Below are 6,559 nucleotides of genomic sequence, written 5' to 3'. Positions count from 1 at the left end.
GAATGGTTCTTCCTTATCTGTGCTCATCCTGTTGTTTCTCCTGGGGCTCTCTGGCCCCAGGATGGGGCCTGTGCTACTCCTTTCCCTGGCTAGTGCTTTCTTCATGCTTCTGACTGGGGCTTTCCAGTAAGTAGGCAATTTGGCCTGTGCCCTTGCTCAAGACAATGTCAGGAAGTGGAGCTGGGAAGGGAAGGAAACACCTTGTTGGTCAAAGAGGTGCAGTACGGGGACAGGGAGGGAGCAGGGAGGGAACATAGCTCTTTGGGATGCATGCCTTGCATGAACAGTTGTTGTGATGTGCGCGCCCACGCTGCGGGGGGTGTAGATGCCCCATGGAGTTGCTCTGCTTCCCCAGGCAGAAGAGCGCCTTGTCTTCTGCAGCCTGTTGCAATTGGACTGAGATCCAGCCTCTTAACTGGAAGCGTTTCTGCAATGAGGTGCTGTGGCCGTTAGATGGCAGTGCAAGCCCACGGGTAATGTGGCACTGCACCTGCCTGCCCTGGGCACCAGGTAGCGGGGCAGGTCTGCCCTTACCAGTCTGTCCCCTCCCTGCCTGCAGAGTATTGTCCATCCATCCATGGGAAGTGGGTTGGGGAGAACAGGGCCAGGCTGTGACAGAGGGAGTATCCAGTGGAGAAACAGAAATTAGACCTCAATGCAGCTGTGGGGTTAGCCCCAGGATGGAGGGGAAGGGTGACAGGGAAGGATGGTGGGGCACTGGCATGTCTCTGTGGGAGGAAAGCCAGGACTGAGGGCACAGCTGCATGGGGGACCCAGGAGGAACCAAGACCAAGGGACCTGTGATTGTGAAGGGAAACTTTGCAAGGAGTTGACTCTGCCAGTGCCACCCCCCATGCTCAGGACCTGCCCAATCCCACCTCTGCCTTTTCCCCAGGCCCTTTATATGGAAAGCTTCCCCAGGTACTCCTCAGGTTCTCCCTCTTTCCTTCCTTCCACAGTGGCCCTGGTCCTGTCTTTCCCCCCACAAGCCTAAAACACGAGGCTGGAAAATGATGCAGACTCCTGGCCTCTGCCCATCGGAGCGGGGCTCCAGCTGGGACCCTGCACCACGAGGCTTCTCCATTGACACCACGTGGCATAGTCTTTACAGATGCAACAAGGAAACCGTATCCCATGTGCAGGGCAGCAGGTAGACCAGCCGCAGCAACCGAGATGGGAGCAGACAGGTGTGTGCTGGCTTCACAGGCAAGTGCCATCCACTGCGCTCAGCCCAGGGGATACCCAGGGCAGGGGACAAACAATGCCCAGAGGCTCCAGCCAGAGAGATTGCAGAAGAAGGGGCTTACGGGGGGAGGCAGGCAGGTTTGCTCCTGGGTGCCTCGCTCTGAGATGGCTGCACTCAGCAGGGGCCTGGCAGGGTGCACATGATAGATATAGGTCTAGGTAATGTGCCCCACAAATCTGAGGCATCGCTGGCACTGAATGGTGCCCTCTCCTGCCCTAATGTTTTCAGGACAGCCAGTGGGCTCCCCGCTCTGTCTCTGCTCTCAGCTGCTGGCTTTGACCCTCTGCGAGCAGCCAGGCTCACTCCATTGCCTGCTGGCCAGGTGCTGCTGTGAGAGGCAGTAAAACAGCTTGTATATAAAGCTGCTGTGGGCAGTGACATGCCCGTGTAGCCTGCCAGCTGGTTTTGCATGGCAGCCTGGTGTGGTTTCTATGCCAGCTTCCTGCTCCAGAGCTGCTTGTGGGAGACGGGCCCTAAATTGCAGGCTGTTCTGCCCCTTAGCTGTGCCATACCCCCCAGTGGGGCCTGCCAGAGCGACCAGTGGGGTCTAAACTCACGTGTGGTCTGGTACTTTGAGCTATGGACCTGTGAGCAGGAAGCTAGTTTCACTGCCTTACTGTGTGACTTAAGCAAGCCCCTTCAGCTGTCTGCACCTCTGTTTCCCCTATGTCTGACTAGGGCTTATGTCTTGAACACGCTAGGCATGAAGTGTGTTGGGATCCATGGATGGAAGAGCCTGTAGCAGGGCAGCATATTTAGAGAGCGAGTGAGTGTGCATGCACGTGCCCTCAGTGGATAGGGCACGGGACTTGGAATCAATTGCTGGTTTTGCCGCAGCCTCTGCCTGGCCCTGGGCACATCACTTAATCCTAGGCCATCCCCTCCTCTTCCTGGGACACGGTCACCTCAAGTGCTGGGAGAGTGAAATCCCTTTGGACTGGCTGCTGAAGGATCGGGGTAGCTCTCTGAGATGGGCAGCACTTTTATTTTTGTATCTTGTCAGGGTAATTTGTGAGGTTGGCTGGAAGCAGCAAATCAAGCCCTGGAACTGAGACAATATCAAGGAAGAGTGTGCAGAGGATCCTGGGCTGGATGGTCTGAAGGGACCCAACCTGGCAATGAGTCAGTAATGCACCAAGAGGAGATGCAACCAGGAATGGATGTGGGGGGGATACAATCGCATCCCCCTTTGATTCTTGGTCCACCCCGGAAATGAGTGAAATGCCACTAACTTAAATCCTGGGCTTATTTTTGGAGCCTGGCCCACGTAGTGAGCTTGTTGCTTTATTGGCGGGACAGTGCCTTGATCATGGCTACAACCGTGGGCAAGGCACACTCAGTGGGCAGGTCAGTGCAAGTGCAATGCTCTGTGGGAGATGCTTCTTAGTTGTCAAGCTGCACAGGGTTTGGGTTGCTGCCCTCAGACCCAGCTCCTGTCTTTTCTGAAGTGTAGGCCATTCAGTCCTGGGGGCGCAGGTCCACCTATAGCTAAGGGGCACTTGCACCATTTACACCTGCATGGAGAGCTGGGTGCAGGCAGGGGTTTCAGCTGTGCGGTGTGCTCCTGGAGCCGGGCTCCCCCAGATCACAGGGATGTTTGCAGCCTGCAACTGTCACTGCAAATTCACCAGGCCATAACCTCCAGGCTCTGGCTCACCTCCAGCCTGCCACCCCTCCCCTGGGCCACCGCCTCAGCCTAGTCGCACTTAATACCATTGTTATCCCAGCCCAGGAAGCTGCCTGCCTGTTGCTGACGTCAGTCGCTGCTGCCTATTTACCGTAGCTCAAGGACTGGGTTTCCCCTTTTTGCAAAACCACTTGCTGCTCTCTCGAACCCATTCCCATCCTAGCAATGGGCTCCCATCCAGACCTGTCTAGATATGTCCCTGAGTGAGGAAGTAAATGTCACCGGAAATGGCAGCAGCCCACGGGAAAGAGGAAGAGGCAGAGTCTGAAAGCATCCACTTATCCTACAGAGGAAGTTGGGATAGGCCCGAGGTGAGCTCACTTTCTCAATGTGCATTTGCCATTATTGGCATCCAGCACAGCGCTTGTTCCAGAGCCTAGCTTCTTTCCTCCCCTATCGGGAAACTGTGCAGCCCTGAGAAACACTTTGGTTTGTTCCTTCCTACCCCAAGGCACAAACTTTGGTTTTCCAGTGCGGTTCATCCAGCCAGGGGGCTGTCGCTCACCAGGTCTCCAAGAGTCACTCACTAAGGAGATGTCACCCCCCCGGCTGGCTGTTACAGTGGTATCAAGCACAGCCCCAACCTGCCCTACTGCCTCTGTGGGGTTGGGGGTGGTGGTTCATTAAACTCTTGGACACTGTGCACAAAGCAGATGATGTGATAGCCCTGCCTGTAAATGGTGTGTGCACAAGACCATGCCTGTGTATGGCTGTGGAGGTTGAGGAGCCAAGTGTTCACTGACCCAGTAGGTTGAAGGGGGCATTGTAATGAATTCTGAGCAGCTCTATTTGCCTTTCCCATCAGGCTTGTTTACATGGGGAAACGGATGGGAATAGCTGCCAGAAGGCTGTGAGTGTAGTTATGGGCAGCTGTTGCACAACAGCATTTCCGGTTAGCAGTTCTGTCTAGCTGGACCTTGAGAGTCGTGAGTGGTGTGCTAAGGGCTGCAGAGCAGGAGAGGCTGCCTGTTAGGTATGGCTGCTCGGGGGATGGCCTCCCGTTCTAGCACAGTGCAGACAGGCTTGTGAACGGCGCGACCTCCTCTTCTTGCAGAGCTGCTCCCCTTTTTGTTTCAGCACCAGGCAGGAAAAGCCTAGCTCACCTCCTGCAGCCATCAATAGAAATGAAGCTGCCTCCCTGTGGGTCTTTGGCCAAGTCCACATCCACCTTGGGTGCCAGCTCCTAAAGTCCCTGACCTCAAGGGAGTTTGCAGCCCAAGCTTTGCAGGCTAGGGTCAGCTTTTTGCTGTTACCTGCCGGTGCTCAGACAATTATAAATTTGAAGATTGAACCCCTTTCTTTCACCTAGCTCAAGGCAAGAGCCTGATGCTACCGCCAGGCCTGAAGCAAACCGTGGCTGGGTTTGTCTGTAGCTTTTTTGTGACGTGAATAACCTCAGCAGCAATGGTCTTCATGAATTCACTGAAATGAACTCCAAATAAGCAAGGGTCTAGGAAATCAGGTGAATACCTTCAGACCTGACTCCTCTACTCCCTTGCACCTGTCAGTAGCAAAGGCAGGTGCACGTTTGCTGTTCATCACCAAGACTGAACACTTCATACCCAGCAACAGGCACCCACCACACTGGCTAGCATGAAGGTGAAGCGCAGTTTTAAATCAGGCTCAAGCATCTGGGGAGGAAAGGCCAACGTGCAGTTGAAATGGCTCAGTTTGACCTAAATGCAGAGATGTCAAAGGAGAACCAGAGAGCTGAGATCGGAGCCTTTAGTCTTGTGTCTTGATGGAGTAGCTGTTTCCAGCTAACAGCCTCAATAGCTCTATGTCTTTGTCTTCCATGGCTGCACCCAGTGCAGTATGGAAAAGTGTCTGGTGGGGAAGTAGAGGACATCTGAGTATAGATGGTTCACAACTGCAAGCCTTTTGCCTCTCAGTCTGACACTGGTCTGATTCCAGCTCAGGTTGCTAGGGAGGCACCATGGCTACTGGCCACCCTATATTACAGATGGCTGGCTTATGTGAAGTGAGTTGGAGGACCTTAGTGCAGAGGGGTCAGAAATAGACTGGTTGAATGGTGTGTGGCTGCTCCCAGAGGGAAGAGGAATATTCAGTGACATTCACTGACAACCATTGACAGTGCTTGCACTTGCATCTTTTCAGTGCCACATGGAAACGAATGCCATTTGCCAAGCTAGTCAACTGCACGCACCGTGGAGAAGTTTTCCTTTTGCCCGCCAGGTCAGGGCTGAGGTGGTGGGGGGAGTAGAGTGGATATTTTTGTCTGATCTTTGCAAAACCAGAATGTTATATTTCACCAGCACCAACTGCCTTTTTCTTTAAAGCAAAGCTGGTGGATCACCCATAAAAACCCAGAAACACAGCTCTATCAGCAAGCTCTTTATTTGGAGATTGGCTCTCCCACAATGGTACGTTCTAACTGGCAAGGACATCAACCCTCCATGCACAAGGCAGGACTCCTTTCTTCCAGTCCAGTTTCTTCTTCCAGCATGTCTGACGCTCTTACGCAGCCTTGTAGGAGGTAAATGGGAAGGTGGGCTGGTCTCCACACTTGCTTTCTTAATTCTTGATCATCTTCTCTGTTTTTTCTTGTGTTTGTATGAAAGACTTATAAATCAGGGGACCTATAAAACTGGTGGTCACTGCCTTGTTTCACCCCTGCTGTCAGCTAGTTCTTATCTGCAACACTGGGAACTTGTTGGCACACATTTCAGGCAGAAGTGCTAAAGCTAACTACGCTCCTACAGGTCCCACTTTGTCTAGGAGTCAGAGGAGTTATGACAGCTGGGCCCACCTCTGAATGATCTATTAATTTTGCTTGGGCTAACAGGGAGGTACTGGTACTGGGGTAAGCTTGACTGAATGGCTCGAAACAAGATTGCTGCCCTAATACAATGAGGAGGAGAAGAATGGAAGAGCCAATGCTTAGCTAATCAGTCATGTTCCCCATTAGATGAGAATAAGTTTGCATGCTGCTGTTGGCCTGGCGTAGGGTGGGACCGCTTGCTAGGTCACCTCCTTTATTGCAGAACAGTGGAAGCCATGTTCTGCAATGGTGGTCCTTCCTGTCCTATTGAAAGGAACTGACTTCTTCCTCTCAGCACTTAAGCAAGCTGGCAGTGTTACTGGCTAAGGAGAAAGAAGTTTCTTATGCAAGATTTGGCAGCTTAGAATCATAAGACTACTACATTATTGTGGCACCAGGTGGAAAGGGACTTACTGGCTACCGATAAGATATACTGGGGCAAGGGGAAAGAGAGAGCACGCGAGCACCTAAACATAGTAGAAAATATAGACAGGCTCCGATGGTGGTTTTGTTTTCCCCAAACTCCTGTGCTGTGATGCTAGTAGGGGGGCTTGTGGATTTGGGTTGCCGTGGATTTGATCAGCTGAGCATTGTGCAACATGTAGAATATCATAAACCCGATGCACACCAGCCCGATCACCAGGGCAAGGATATTGATGGTTTTGGCAGTATCGGAGGCCTTCTTTGCTCCGGCGATGTCTCTCCGTGCTAGACACTCCTCCACCTGCGGACAAAGGCATGGGCCGATCAGTATTGGCACTTTGCTGGAGGAACCCAAAAGCCAGGGCTTCCCAACCTTCCCCTCAGCATGACCCCGTTTAAACACTGGAAATTTATTGCAACC

General features: G+C 52.8%; 1 long non-coding RNA gene across 1 annotated transcript; it reads left to right on the top strand.

Annotated features, from left to right (window-relative positions):
- Positions 1-1,054: 1,054 nt before the first annotated feature.
- LOC112551668 lies at positions 1,055-6,164 on the top strand. The gene is made up of 2 exons (XR_003095973.1): positions 1,055-1,187; positions 5,234-6,164. It is a non-coding gene; the product is annotated as an uncharacterized LOC112551668 (long non-coding RNA).
- The last annotated feature ends 395 nt before the right edge of the window (positions 6,165-6,559 follow it).

This window comes from Alligator sinensis, unplaced genomic scaffold (genome assembly GCF_000455745.1).
Source record: "Alligator sinensis unplaced genomic scaffold, ASM45574v1 scaffold1153_1, whole genome shotgun sequence".
NCBI classification, from domain to species: Eukaryota; Metazoa; Chordata; order Crocodylia; family Alligatoridae; genus Alligator; species Alligator sinensis.
This window is presented reverse-complemented; position numbering and strand designations above follow the sequence as displayed.